General features: G+C 53.7%; 11 non-coding genes across 11 annotated transcripts; all 11 read left to right on the plus strand.

The window, feature by feature from the left end:
- Positions 1-524: 524 nt before the first annotated feature.
- On the plus strand, positions 525-643 carry LOC126093031 (5S ribosomal RNA). Its single transcript, XR_007521384.1, has one exon. It is a non-coding gene; the product is annotated as a 5S ribosomal RNA (ribosomal RNA).
- Positions 644-1,496: 853 nt separating this feature from the next.
- LOC126093877 (5S ribosomal RNA) lies at positions 1,497-1,615 on the plus strand. Its single transcript, XR_007521829.1, has one exon. It is a non-coding gene; the product is annotated as a 5S ribosomal RNA (ribosomal RNA).
- Positions 1,616-2,471: 856 nt separating this feature from the next.
- Positions 2,472-2,590, plus strand: LOC126093043 (5S ribosomal RNA). Its single transcript, XR_007521385.1, has one exon. It is a non-coding gene; the product is annotated as a 5S ribosomal RNA (ribosomal RNA).
- Positions 2,591-3,443: 853 nt separating this feature from the next.
- Positions 3,444-3,562, plus strand: LOC126093878 (5S ribosomal RNA). Its single transcript, XR_007521830.1, has one exon. It is a non-coding gene; the product is annotated as a 5S ribosomal RNA (ribosomal RNA).
- An 841-nt stretch (positions 3,563-4,403) lies between these two features.
- Positions 4,404-4,522, plus strand: LOC126093875 (5S ribosomal RNA). Its single transcript, XR_007521827.1, has one exon. It is a non-coding gene; the product is annotated as a 5S ribosomal RNA (ribosomal RNA).
- An 858-nt stretch (positions 4,523-5,380) lies between these two features.
- On the plus strand, positions 5,381-5,499 carry LOC126093055 (5S ribosomal RNA). Its single transcript, XR_007521386.1, has one exon. It is a non-coding gene; the product is annotated as a 5S ribosomal RNA (ribosomal RNA).
- An 853-nt stretch (positions 5,500-6,352) lies between these two features.
- On the plus strand, positions 6,353-6,471 carry LOC126093879 (5S ribosomal RNA). The gene has a single exon (XR_007521831.1). It is a non-coding gene; the product is annotated as a 5S ribosomal RNA (ribosomal RNA).
- Positions 6,472-7,312: 841 nt separating this feature from the next.
- LOC126093876 (5S ribosomal RNA) lies at positions 7,313-7,431 on the plus strand. The gene has a single exon (XR_007521828.1). It is a non-coding gene; the product is annotated as a 5S ribosomal RNA (ribosomal RNA).
- An 857-nt stretch (positions 7,432-8,288) lies between these two features.
- On the plus strand, positions 8,289-8,407 carry LOC126093066 (5S ribosomal RNA). The gene has a single exon (XR_007521387.1). It is a non-coding gene; the product is annotated as a 5S ribosomal RNA (ribosomal RNA).
- Positions 8,408-9,260: 853 nt separating this feature from the next.
- On the plus strand, positions 9,261-9,379 carry LOC126092954 (5S ribosomal RNA). Its single transcript, XR_007521376.1, has one exon. It is a non-coding gene; the product is annotated as a 5S ribosomal RNA (ribosomal RNA).
- Positions 9,380-10,219: 840 nt separating this feature from the next.
- On the plus strand, positions 10,220-10,338 carry LOC126092955 (5S ribosomal RNA). Its single transcript, XR_007521377.1, has one exon. It is a non-coding gene; the product is annotated as a 5S ribosomal RNA (ribosomal RNA).
- The last annotated feature ends 3,147 nt before the right edge of the window (positions 10,339-13,485 follow it).

Genomic DNA, 13,485 nt, shown 5'->3' on the forward strand with positions numbered 1-13,485 from the left:
CCTGCTTGCGCTGTCATATGGACCACGACCCGAGCGGCAGCGAGCGGCAGTCGAGCAAAGTCGGGACAAGTCGGGACGGGGACAGGGACAGGGATAGGAATGGTGCGAATGCACTGCAAACTACGCAGACACCTGGTGTGAGGCGAGGCGAGGCGAGTCGAGGCGAGGCGAGGAAGCCCACATCGCTACCAGTGGGCCCTCCAGCACGACACTGCCACACCCCGCACAGGCCCTCCGCTGAACACCAAGGACAAGATGCGTCCTCCGCTAGTGTCGAAGGCTGCACGCGCCCAGCGAATGACAGGGGGTGCAACGAGCAGCAGTGCGTCTCACACACGCGGCGGTGCGCCCGCCAATTCGGCCGTCACTCTGCTGGGACGCCGGGCGCGCCTCCCCGCGCCGTCCTCGAGGAACTGGCGGTTGCGGAAGGAAGCGCTTTCGTCAAATGCGGCCGAAAACTAACATTTTGTGTGTTGGGAGAAAAGCCGAACGCGAATTCTGCCGTGCTCCTACATTAGATGAGCGCCAACGGCCATACCATGATGAATACACCGGTTCTCGTCCGATCACCGAAGTTAAGCATCGTCGGGCCCGGCTAGTACTTGGATGGGTGACCACCTGGGAAACCCGGGTGCTGTTGGCTCCCTTCCTGTTTTTTTTTTTTGTTATGTCGCCAGCCCAATTTTCAAACTACCTTTCTGTTGTGACAAAGATGCTTCCTTAAGCCTTTTAAACTACTGTAATGGTACGAAAATGCAGTAATTAACTCAGTTTGAGGGAGAATGTGCTATCCAAGTTTGCCAAGAAGACTTTGAAAACGACAAAACAGTACGAATCGGAAGGTGATTTCTGAAATACGTCACCGCCTATTGTTGTGTAGGAGTGTAGAGTTCCAAATTTGATTTGTAACCACGAATTTATTCCTTAGTCGTCTCGTCTCGTCTCGTCTCGTCTCGTCCCGCAGACGTTTGTCGTGCTTGCGCTGTCATATGGACCACGACCCGAGCGGCAGCGAGCGGCAGTCGAGCAAAGTCGGGACAAGTCGGGACGGGGACAGGGACAGGGATAGGAATGGTGCGAATGCACTGCAAACTACGCAGACACCTGGTGTGAGGCGAGGCGAGGCGAGGCGAGGCGAGGCGAGGAAGCCCACATCGCTACCATTGGGCCCTCCAGCACGACACTGCCACACCCCGCACAGGCCCTCCGCTGAACACCAGGGACAAGATGCGCCTTCCGCTAGTGTCGAAGGCTGCACGCGCCCAGCGAATGACAGGGGGTGCAACGAGCAGCAGTGCGTCTCACACACGCGGCGGTGCGCCCGCCAATTCGGCCGTCACTCTGCTGGGACGCCGGGCGCGCCTCCCCGCGCCGTCCTCGAGGAACTGGCGGTTGCGGAAGGAAGCGCTTTCGTCAAATGCGGCCGAAAACTAACATTTTGTGTGTTGGGAGAAAAGCCGAACGCGAATTCTGCCGTGCTCCTACATTAGATGAGCGCCAACGGCCATACCATGATGAATACACCGGTTCTCGTCCGATCACCGAAGTTAAGCAACATCGGGCCCGGCTAGTACTTGGATAGGTGACCGCCTGGAAAACCCGGGTGCTGCTGGCTCCCTTCCTGTTTTTCTTTTGTTATGTCGCCAGCCCAATTTTCAAACTACCTTTCTGTTGTGACAAAGATGCTTCCTTAAGCCTTTTAAACTACTGTAATGGTACGAAAATGCAGTAATTAACTCAGTTTGAGGGAGAATGTGCTAACCAAGTTTGCCAAGAAGACTTTGAAAACGACAAAACAGTACGAATCGGCAGGTGATTTCTGAAATACGTCACCGCCTATTGTTGTGTAGGAGTGTAGAGTTCCAAATTTGATTTGTAACCACGAATTTATTCCTTAGTCGTCTCGTCTCGTCTCATCTCGTCTCGTCTCGTCCCGCAGACGTTTGTCCTGCTTGCGCTGTCATATGGACCACGACCCGAGCGGCAGCGAGCGGCAGTCGAGCAAAGTCGGCACAAGTCGGGACGGGGACAGGGACAGGGATAGGAATGGTGCGAATGCACTGCAAACTACGCAGACACCTGGTGTGAGGCGAGGCGAGGCGAGTCGAGGCGAGGCGAGGAAGCCCACATCGCTACCAGTGGGCCCTCCAGCACGACACTGCCACACCCCGCACAGGCCCTCCGCTGAACACCAAGGACAAGATGCGTCCTCCGCTAGTGTCGAAGGCTGCACGCGCCCAGCGAATGACAGGGGGTGCAACGAGCAGCAGTGCGTCTCACACACGCGGCGGTGCGCCCGCCAATTCGGCCGTCACTCTGCTGGGACGCCGGGCGCGCCTCCCCGCGCCGTCCTCGAGGAACTGGCGGTTGCGGAAGGAAGCGCTTTCGTCAAATGCGGCCGAAAACTAACATTTTGTGTGTTGGGAGAAAAGCCGAACGCGAATTCTGCCGTGCTCCTACATTAGATGAGCGCCAACGGCCATACCATGATGAATACACCGGTTCTCGTCCGATCACCGAAGTTAAGCATCGTCGGGCCCGGCTAGTACTTGGATGGGTGACCACCTGGGAAACCCGGGTGCTGTTGGCTCCCTTCCTGTTTTTTTTTTTTGTTATGTCGCCAGCCCAATTTTCAAACTACCTTTCTGTTGTGACAAAGATGCTTCCTTAAGCCTTTTAAACTACTGTAATGGTACGAAAATGCAGTAATTAACTCAGTTTGAGGGAGAATGTGCTAACCAAGTTTGCCAAGAAGACTTTGAAAACGACAAAACAGTACGAATCGGAAGGTGATTTCTGAAATACGTCACCGCCTATTGTTGTGTAGGAGTGTAGAGTTCCAAAATTGATTTGTAACCACGAATTTATTCCTTAGTCGTCTCGTCTCGTCTCGTCTCGTCTCGTCCCGCAGACGTTTGTCGTGCTTGCGCTGTCATATGGACCACGACCCGAGCGGCAGCGAGCGGCAGTCGAGCAAAGTCGGGACAAGTCGGGACGGGGACAGGGACAGGGATAGGAATGGTGCGAATGCACTGCAAACTACGCAGACACCTGGTGTGAGGCGAGGCGAGGCGAGGCGAGGCGAGGCGAGGAAGCCCACATCGCTACCATTGGGCCCTCCAGCACGACACTGCCACACCCCGCACAGGCCCTCCGCTGAACACCAGGGACAAGATGCGCCTTCCGCTAGTGTCGAAGGCTGCACGCGCCCAGCGAATGACAGGGGGTGCAACGAGCAGCAGTGCGTCTCACACACGCGGCGGTGCGCCCGCCAATTCGGCCGTCACTCTGCTGGGACGCCGGGCGCGCCTCCCCGCGCCGTCCTCGAGGAACTGGCGGTTGCGGAAGGAAGCGCTTTCGTCAAATGCGGCCGAAAACTAACATTTTGTGTGTTGGGAGAAAAGCCGAACGCGAATTCTGCCGTGCTCCTACATTAGATGAGCGCCAACGGCCATACCATGATGAATACACCGGTTCTCGTCCGATCACCGAAGTTAAGCAACATCGGGCCCGGCTAGTACTTGGATAGGTGACCGCCTGGAAAACCCGGGTGCTGCTGGCTCCCTTCCTGTTTTTCTTTTGTTATGTCGCCAGCCCAATTTTCAAACTACCTTTCTGTTGTGACAAAGATGCTTCCTTAAGCCTTTTAAACTACTGTAATGGTACGAAAATGCAGTAATTAACTCAGTTTGAGGGAGAATGTGCTAACCAAGTTTGCCAAGAAGACTTTGAAAACGACAAAACAGTACGAATCGGCAGGTGATTTCTGAAATACGTCACCGCCTATTGTTGTGTAGGAGTGTAGAGTTACAAATTTGATTTGTAACCACGAATTTATTCCTTAGTCGTCTCGTCTCGTCTCGTCTCGTCTCGTCCCGCAGACGTTTGTCGTGCTTACGCTGTCATATGGACCACGACCCGAGCGGCAGCGAGCGGCAGTCGAGCAAAGTCGGGACAAGTCGGGACGGGGACTGGGACAGGGATAGGAATGGTGCGAATGCACTGCAAACTACGCAGACACCTGGTGTGAGGCGAGGCGAGGCGAGGCGAGGAAGCCCACATCGCTACCAGTGGGCCCTCCAGCACGACACTGCCACACCCCGCACAGGCCCTCCGCTGAACACCAGGGACAAGATGCGCCTTCCGCTAGTGTCGAAGGCTGCACGCGCCCAGCGAATGACAGGGGGTGCAACGAGCAGCAGTGCGTCTCACACACGCGGCGGTGCGCCCGCCAATTCGGCCGTCACACTGCTGGGACGCCGGGCGCGCCTCCCCGCGCCGTCCTCGAGGAACTGGCGGTTGCGGAAGGAAGCGCTTTCGTCAAATGCGGCCGAAAACTAACATTTTGTGTGTTGGGAGAAAAGCCGAACGCGAATTCTGCCGTGCTCCTACATTAGATGAGCGCCAACGGCCATACCATGATGAATACACCGGTTCTCGTCCGATCACCGAAGTTAAGCAACATCGGGCCCGGCTAGTACTTGGATGGGTGACCGCCTGGAAAACCCGGGTGCTGCTGGCTCCCTTCCTGTTTTTTTTTTTTGTTATGTCGCCAGCCCAATTTTCATACTACCTTTCTGTTGCGACAAAGATGCTTCTTTAAGCCTTTTAAACTACTGTAATGGTACGAAAATGCAGTAATTAACTCAGTTTGAGGGAGAATGTGCTAACCAAGTTTGCCAAGAAGACTTTGAAAACGACAAAACAGTACGAATCGGCAGGTGATTTCTGAAATACGTCACCGCCTATTGTTGTGTAGGAGTGTAGAGTTCCAAATTTGATTTGTAACCACGAATTTATTCCTTAGTCGTCTCGTCTCGTCTCATCTCGTCTCGTCTCGTCCCGCAGACGTTTGTCCTGCTTGCGCTGTCATATGGACCACGACCCGAGCGGCAGCGAGCGGCAGTCGAGCAAAGTCGGCACAAGTCGGGACGGGGACAGGGACAGGGATAGGAATGGTGCGAATGCACTGCAAACTACGCAGACACCTGGTGTGAGGCGAGGCGAGGCGAGTCGAGGCGAGGCGAGGAAGCCCACATCGCTACCAGTGGGCCCTCCAGCACGACACTGCCACACCCCGCACAGGCCCTCCGCTGAACACCAAGGACAAGATGCGTCCTCCGCTAGTGTCGAAGGCTGCACGCGCCCAGCGAATGACAGGGGGTGCAACGAGCAGCAGTGCGTCTCACACACGCGGCGGTGCGCCCGCCAATTCGGCCGTCACTCTGCTGGGACGCCGGGCGCGCCTCCCCGCGCCGTCCTCGAGGAACTGGCGGTTGCGGAAGGAAGCGCTTTCGTCAAATGCGGCCGAAAACTAACATTTTGTGTGTTGGGAGAAAAGCCGAACGCGAATTCTGCCGTGCTCCTACATTAGATGAGCGCCAACGGCCATACCATGATGAATACACCGGTTCTCGTCCGATCACCGAAGTTAAGCATCGTCGGGCCCGGCTAGTACTTGGATGGGTGACCACCTGGGAAACCCGGGTGCTGTTGGCTCCCTTCCTGTTTTTTTTTTTTGTTATGTCGCCAGCCCAATTTTCAAACTACCTTTCTGTTGTGACAAAGATGCTTCCTTAAGCCTTTTAAACTACTGTAATGGTACGAAAATGCAGTAATTAACTCAGTTTGAGGGAGAATGTGCTAACCAAGTTTGCCAAGAAGACTTTGAAAACGACAAAACAGTACGAATCGGAAGGTGATTTCTGAAATACGTCACCGCCTATTGTTGTGTAGGAGTGTAGAGTTCCAAATTTGATTTGTAACCACGAATTTATTCCTTAGTCGTCTCGTCTCGTCTCGTCTCGTCTCGTCCCGCAGACGTTTGTCGTGCTTGCGCTGTCATATGGACCACGACCCGAGCGGCAGCGAGCGGCAGTCGAGCAAAGTCGGGACAAGTCGGGACGGGGACAGGGACAGGGATAGGAATGGTGCGAATGCACTGCAAACTACGCAGACACCTGGTGTGAGGCGAGGCGAGGCGAGGCGAGGCGAGGCGAGGAAGCCCACATCGCTACCATTGGGCCCTCCAGCACGACACTGCCACACCCCGCACAGGCCCTCCGCTGAACACCAGGGACAAGATGCGCCTTCCGCTAGTGTCGAAGGCTGCACGCGCCCAGCGAATGACAGGGGGTGCAACGAGCAGCAGTGCGTCTCACACACGCGGCGGTGCGCCCGCCAATTCGGCCGTCACTCTGCTGGGACGCCGGGCGCGCCTCCCCGCGCCGTCCTCGAGGAACTGGCGGTTGCGGAAGGAAGCGCTTTCGTCAAATGCGGCCGAAAACTAACATTTTGTGTGTTGGGAGAAAAGCCGAACGCGAATTCTGCCGTGCTCCTACATTAGATGAGCGCCAACGGCCATACCATGATGAATACACCGGTTCTCGTCCGATCACCGAAGTTAAGCAACATCGGGCCCGGCTAGTACTTGGATAGGTGACCGCCTGGAAAACCCGGGTGCTGCTGGCTCCCTTCCTGTTTTTCTTTTGTTATGTCGCCAGCCCAATTTTCAAACTACCTTTCTGTTGTGACAAAGATGCTTCCTTAAGCCTTTTAAACTACTGTAATGGTACGAAAATGCAGTAATTAACTCAGTTTGAGGGAGAATGTGCTAACCAAGTTTGCCAAGAAGACTTTGAAAACGACAAAACAGTACGAATCGGCAGGTGATTTCTGAAATACGTCACCGCCTATTGTTGTGTAGGAGTGTAGAGTTACAAATTTGATTTGTAACCACGAATTTATTCCTTAGTCGTCTCGTCTCGTCTCGTCTCGTCTCGTCCCGCAGACGTTTGTCGTGCTTACGCTGTCATATGGACCACGACCCGAGCGGCAGCGAGCGGCAGTCGAGCAAAGTCGGGACAAGTCGGGACGGGGACTGGGACAGGGATAGGAATGGTGCGAATGCACTGCAAACTACGCAGACACCTGGTGTGAGGCGAGGCGAGGCGAGGCGAGGAAGCCCACATCGCTACCAGTGGGCCCTCCAGCACGACACTGCCACACCCCGCACAGGCCCTCCGCTGAACACCAGGGACAAGATGCGCCTTCCGCTAGTGTCGAAGGCTGCACGCGCCCAGCGAATGACAGGGGGTGCAACGAGCAGCAGTGCGTCTCACACACGCGGCGGTGCGCCCGCCAATTCGGCCGTCACACTGCTGGGACGCCGGGCGCGCCTCCCCGCGCCGTCCTCGAGGAACTGGCGGTTGCGGAAGGAAGCGCTTTCGTCAAATGCGGCCGAAAACTAACATTTTGTGTGTTGGGAGAAAAGCCGAACGCGAATTCTGCCGTGCTCCTACATTAGATGAGCGCCAACGGCCATACCATGATGAATACACCGGTTCTCGTCCGATCACCGAAGTTAAGCAACATCGGGCCCGGCTAGTACTTGGATGGGTGACCGCCTGGAAAACCCGGGTGCTGCTGGCTCCCTTCCTGTTTTTTTTTTTGTTATGTCGCCAGCCCAATTTTCATACTACCTTTCTGTTGCGACAAAGATGCTTCTTTAAGCCTTTTAAACTACTGTAATGGTACGAAAATGCAGTAATTAACTCAGTTTGAGGGAGAATGTGCTAACCAAGTTTGCCAAGAAGACTTTGAAAACGACAAAACAGTACGAATCGGCAGGTGATTTCTGAAATACGTCACCGCCTATTGTTGTGTAGGAGTGTAGAGTTCCAAATTTGATTTGTAACCACGAATTTATTCCTTAGTCGTCTCGTCTCGTCTCATCTCGTCTCGTCTCGTCCCGCAGACGTTTGTCCTGCTTGCGCTGTCATATGGACCACGACCCGAGCGGCAGCGAGCGGCAGTCGAGCAAAGTCGGCACAAGTCGGGACGGGGACAGGGACAGGGATAGGAATGGTGCGAATGCACTGCAAACTACGCAGACACCTGGTGTGAGGCGAGGCGAGGCGAGTCGAGGCGAGGCGAGGAAGCCCACATCGCTACCAGTGGGCCCTCCAGCACGACACTGCCACACCCCGCACAGGCCCTCCGCTGAACACCAAGGACAAGATGCGTCCTCCGCTAGTGTCGAAGGCTGCACGCGCCCAGCGAATGACAGGGGGTGCAACGAGCAGCAGTGCGTCTCACACACGCGGCGGTGCGCCCGCCAATTCGGCCGTCACTCTGCTGGGACGCCGGGCGCGCCTCCCCGCGCCGTCCTCGAGGAACTGGCGGTTGCGGAAGGAAGCGCTTTCGTCAAATGCGGCCGAAAACTAACATTTTGTGTGTTGGGAGAAAAGCCGAACGCGAATTCTGCCGTGCTCCTACATTAGATGAGCGCCAACGGCCATACCATGATGAATACACCGGTTCTCGTCCGATCACCGAAGTTAAGCATCGTCGGGCCCGGCTAGTACTTGGATGGGTGACCACCTGGGAAACCCGGGTGCTGTTGGCTCCCTTCCTGTTTTTTTTTTTTGTTATGTCGCCAGCCCAATTTTCAAACTACCTTTCTGTTGTGACAAAGATGCTTCCTTAAGCCTTTTAAACTACTGTAATGGTACGAAAATGCAGTAATTAACTCAGTTTGAGGGAGAATGTGCTAACCAAGTTTGCCAAGAAGACTTTGAAAACGACAAAACAGTACGAATCGGAAGGTGATTTCTGAAATACGTCACCGCCTATTGTTGTGTAGGAGTGTAGAGTTCCAAATTTGATTTGTAACCACGAATTTATTCCTTAGTCGTCTCGTCTCGTCTCGTCTCGTCTCGTCCCGCAGACGTTTGTCGTGCTTGCGCTGTCATATGGACCACGACCCGAGCGGCAGCGAGCGGCAGTCGAGCAAAGTCGGGACAAGTCGGGACGGGGACAGGGACAGGGATAGGAATGGTGCGAATGCACTGCAAACTACGCAGACACCTGGTGTGAGGCGAGGCGAGGCGAGGCGAGGCGAGGCGAGGAAGCCCACATCGCTACCATTGGGCCCTCCAGCACGACACTGCCACACCCCGCACAGGCCCTCCGCTGAACACCAGGGACAAGATGCGCCTTCCGCTAGTGTCGAAGGCTGCACGCGCCCAGCGAATGACAGGGGGTGCAACGAGCAGCAGTGCGTCTCACACACGCGGCGGTGCGCCCGCCAATTCGGCCGTCACTCTGCTGGGACGCCGGGCGCGCCTCCCCGCGCCGTCCTCGAGGAACTGGCGGTTGCGGAAGGAAGCGCTTTCGTCAAATGCGGCCGAAAACTAACATTTTGTGTGTTGGGAGAAAAGCCGAACGCGAATTCTGCCGTGCTCCTACATTAGATGAGCGCCAACGGCCATACCATGATGAATACACCGGTTCTCGTCCGATCACCGAAGTTAAGCAACATCGGGCCCGGCTAGTACTTGGATAGGTGACCGCCTGGAAAACCCGGGTGCTGCTGGCTCCCTTCCTGTTTTTCTTTTGTTATGTCGCCAGCCCAATTTTCAAACTACCTTTCTGTTGTGACAAAGATGCTTCCTTAAGCCTTTTAAACTACTGTAATGGTACGAAAATGCAGTAATTAACTCAGTTTGAGGGAGAATGTGCTAACCAAGTTTGCCAAGAAGACTTTGAAAACGACAAAACAGTACGAATCGGCAGGTGATTTCTGAAATACGTCACCGCCTATTGTTGTGTAGGAGTGTAGAGTTACAAATTTGATTTGTAACCACGAATTTATTCCTTAGTCGTCTCGTCTCGTCTCGTCTCGTCTCGTCCCGCAGACGTTTGTCGTGCTTACGCTGTCATATGGACCACGACCCGAGCGGCAGCGAGCGGCAGTCGAGCAAAGTCGGGACAAGTCGGGACGGGGACAGGGACAGGGATAGGAATGGTGCGAATGCACTGCAAACTACGCAGACACCTGGTGTGAGGCGAGGCGAGGCGAGGCGAAGAAGCCCACATCGCTACCAGTGGGCCCTCCAGCACGACACTGCCACACCCCGCACAGGCCCTCCGCTGAACACCAGGGACAAGATGCGCCTTCCGCTAGTGTCGAAGGCTGCACGCGCCCAGCGAATGACAGGGGGTGCAACGAGCAGCAGTGCGTCTCACACACGCGGCGGTGCGCCCGCCAATTCGGCCGTCACTCTGCTGGGACGCCGGGCGCGCCTCCCCGCGCCGTCCTCGAGGAACTGGCGGTTGCGGAAGGAAGCGCTTTCGTCAAATGCGGCCGAAAATAACATTTTGTGTGTTGGGAGAAAAGCCGAACGCGAATTCTGCCGTGCTCCTACATTAGATGAGCGCCAACGGCCATACCATGATGAATACACCGGTTCTCGTCCGATCACCGAAGTTACGCAACATCGGGCCCGGCTAGTACTTGGATGGGTGACCGCCTGGAAAACCCGGGTGCTGCTGGCTCCCTTCCTGTTTTTCTTTTGTTATGTCGCCAGCCCAATTTTCAAACTACCTTTCTGTTGTGACAAAGATGCTTCCTTAAGCCTTTTAAACTACTGTAATGGTACGAAAATGCAGTAATTAACTCAGTTTGAGGGAGAATGTGCTAACCAAGTTTGCCAAGAAGACTTTGAAAACGACAAAACAGTACAAATCGGCAGGTGATTTCTGAAATACGTCACCGCCTATTGTTGTGTAGGAGTGTAGAGTTCCAAATTTGATTTGTAACCACGAATTTATTCCTTAGTCGTCTCGTCTTGTCTCGTCTCGTCTCGTCTCGTCCCGCAGACGTTTGTCGTGCTTGCGCTGTCATATGGACCACGACCCGAGCGGCAGCGAGCGGCAGTCGAGCAAAGTCGGGACAAGTCGGGACGGGGACAGGGACAGGGATAGGAATGGTGCGATTGCACTGCAAACTACGCAGACACCTGGTGTGAGGCGAGGCGAGGCGAGGCGAGGAAGCCCACATCGCTACCAGTGGGCACTCCAGCACGACACTGCCACACCCCGCACAGGCCCTCCGCTGAACGTTACAACTCACTATCAATTTTTCGTCCCATTCGATAATCTAGACTCACAGCAGAACGGCCATAAGGTGCCCGAGGCAGCTATAGACCCATAAAGTCAAGTCGGCTGGAGAACGATGTATTGAATCGGGACGCAATTTGAGTGATCCATCGTCATTAGGTGGCCCTGAATGTTACAATTGACTATCAGTTTTTCGTCCGATTCGAAAATCTTTGACTCACAGCAGAACGGCCATAAAGTGCCCGAGGCAGAAATAGATCCATGGAGACAAGTCTGCTGGAGGACGATGTATTGAATCGGGACGCAATTTGAGTGATCCATCGTCATTAGGAGGCCCTGAACGTTACAATTCACTATCAGTTTTTCGTCCGATTCGAAAATCTTTGACTCACAGCAGAACGGCCATAAGGTGCCCGAGGCAACAATAGACCCATGGAGACAAGTCTGCTGGAGGACGATGTATTGAATCGGGACGCAATTTGAGTGATCCATCGTCATTACGTGGCCCTGAACTATCAGTTTTTCGTCCGATTCGAAAATCTTTGACTCACAGCAGAACGGCCATAAGGTGCCCGAGGCAGCAATAGACCCATGGAGACAAGTCGGCTGGAGGACGATGTATTGAATCGGGACGCAATTTGAGTGTTCCATCGTCATTAGGTGGCCCTGAACGTTACAATTCACTATCAGTTTTTCGTCCGATTCGAAAATCTTTGACTCACAGCAGAACGGTCCTAAGGTGCCCGAGGCAGCAATGGACCCATGGAGACAAGTCGGCTGGAGGACGATGTATTGTATCGGGACGCAATTTGAGTGATCCATCGTCATTAGGTGGCCCTGAATGTTACAATTCACTATCAGTTTTTCGTCAGATTCGAAAATCTTTGACTGACAGCAGAACGGCCATAAGGTGCCCGAGGCAGCAATAGACCCATGTAGACAAGTCTGCTGGAGGACGATGTATTGAATCGGGACGCAATTTGAGTGATCCATCGTCATTAGGTGGCCCTGAACGTTACAATTCACTATCAGTTTTTCGTCCGATTCGAAAATCTTTGACTCACAGCAGAACGGCTATAAGGTGCACGAGGCTGCAATAGACCCATGGAGGCAAGTCTGCTGGAGGACGATGTATTGAATCGGGTCGCAATTTGAGTGATCCATCGTCATTAGGTGGCCCTGAACGTTACAATTCACTATCAGTTTTTCGTCGGATTCGAAAATCTTTGACTCACAGCAGAACGGCCATAAGGTGCACGAGGCAGCAATAGACCCATGGAGACAAGTCTGCTGGAGGACGATGTATTGAATCGGGTCGCAATTTGAGTGATCCATCGTCATTAGGTGGCCCTGAACGTTACAATTCACTATCAGTTTTTCGTCCGATTCGAAAATCTTTGACTCACAGCAGAACGGCCATAAGGTGCCCTAGGCAGCAATAGACCCATGGAGACAAGTCGGCTGGAAGACGATGTATTGAATCGGGACGCAATTTGAGTGATCCATCGTCATTAGGTGGCCCTGAATGTTGCAATTGACTATCAGTTTTTCGTCCGATTCGAAAATCTTTGACTCACAGCAGAACGGCCATAAAGTGCCCGAGGCAGAAATAGACCCATGGAGACAAGTATGCTGGAGGACGATGTATTGAATCGGGACGCAATTTGAGTGATCCATCGTCATTAGGTGGCCCTGAACGTTACAATTCACTATCAGTTTTTCGTCCGATTCGAAAATCTTTGACTCACAGCAGAACGACCATAAGGTGCCCGAGGCAACAATAGACCCATGGAGACAAGTCTGCTGGAGGACGATGTATTGAATCGGGACGCAATTTGAGTGATCCATCGTCATTAGGTGGCCCTGAACTATCAGTTTTTCGTCCGATTCGAAAATCTTTGACTCACAGCAGAACGGCCATAAGGTGCCCGAGGCAGCAATAGACCCATGAAGACAAGTCTGCTGGAGGACGATGTATTGAATCGGGACGCAATTTGAGTGTTCCATCGTCATTAGGAGGCCCTGAACGTTACAATTCACTATCAGTTTTTCGTCCGATTCGAAAATCTTTGACTCACAGCAGAACGGCCATAAGGTGCCCGAGGCAGCAATAGACCCATGGAGACAAGTCTGCTGGAGGACGATGTATTGAATCGGGACGCAATTTGAGAGATCCATCGTCATTAGGTGGCCCTGAAAGTTACAATTCACTATCAGTTTTTCGTCAGATTCGAAAATTTTTGACTCACAGCAGAACGGCCATAAGGTGCCCGAAGCAGCAATAGACCCATGGAGACAAGTCTGCTGGAGGTCGATGTATTGAATCGGGACGCAATTTGAGTGATCCATCGTCATTAGGTGGTCCTGAATGATACAATTCACTATCAGTTTTTCGTCCGATTCGAAAATCTTTGACTCACAGCAGAACGGCCCTAAGGTGCCCGAGGCAGCAATAGACCCATGGAGACAAGTCGGCTGGAGGACGATGTATTGAATCGGGACGCAATTTGAGTGATCCATCGTCATTAGGTGGCCCTGAACGTTACAATTCACTATCAGTTTTTCGTCCGATTCGAAAACCTT

This window comes from Schistocerca cancellata, chromosome 7 (assembly GCF_023864275.1).
Source record: "Schistocerca cancellata isolate TAMUIC-IGC-003103 chromosome 7, iqSchCanc2.1, whole genome shotgun sequence".
NCBI classification, from domain to species: domain Eukaryota; kingdom Metazoa; phylum Arthropoda; class Insecta; order Orthoptera; family Acrididae; genus Schistocerca; species Schistocerca cancellata.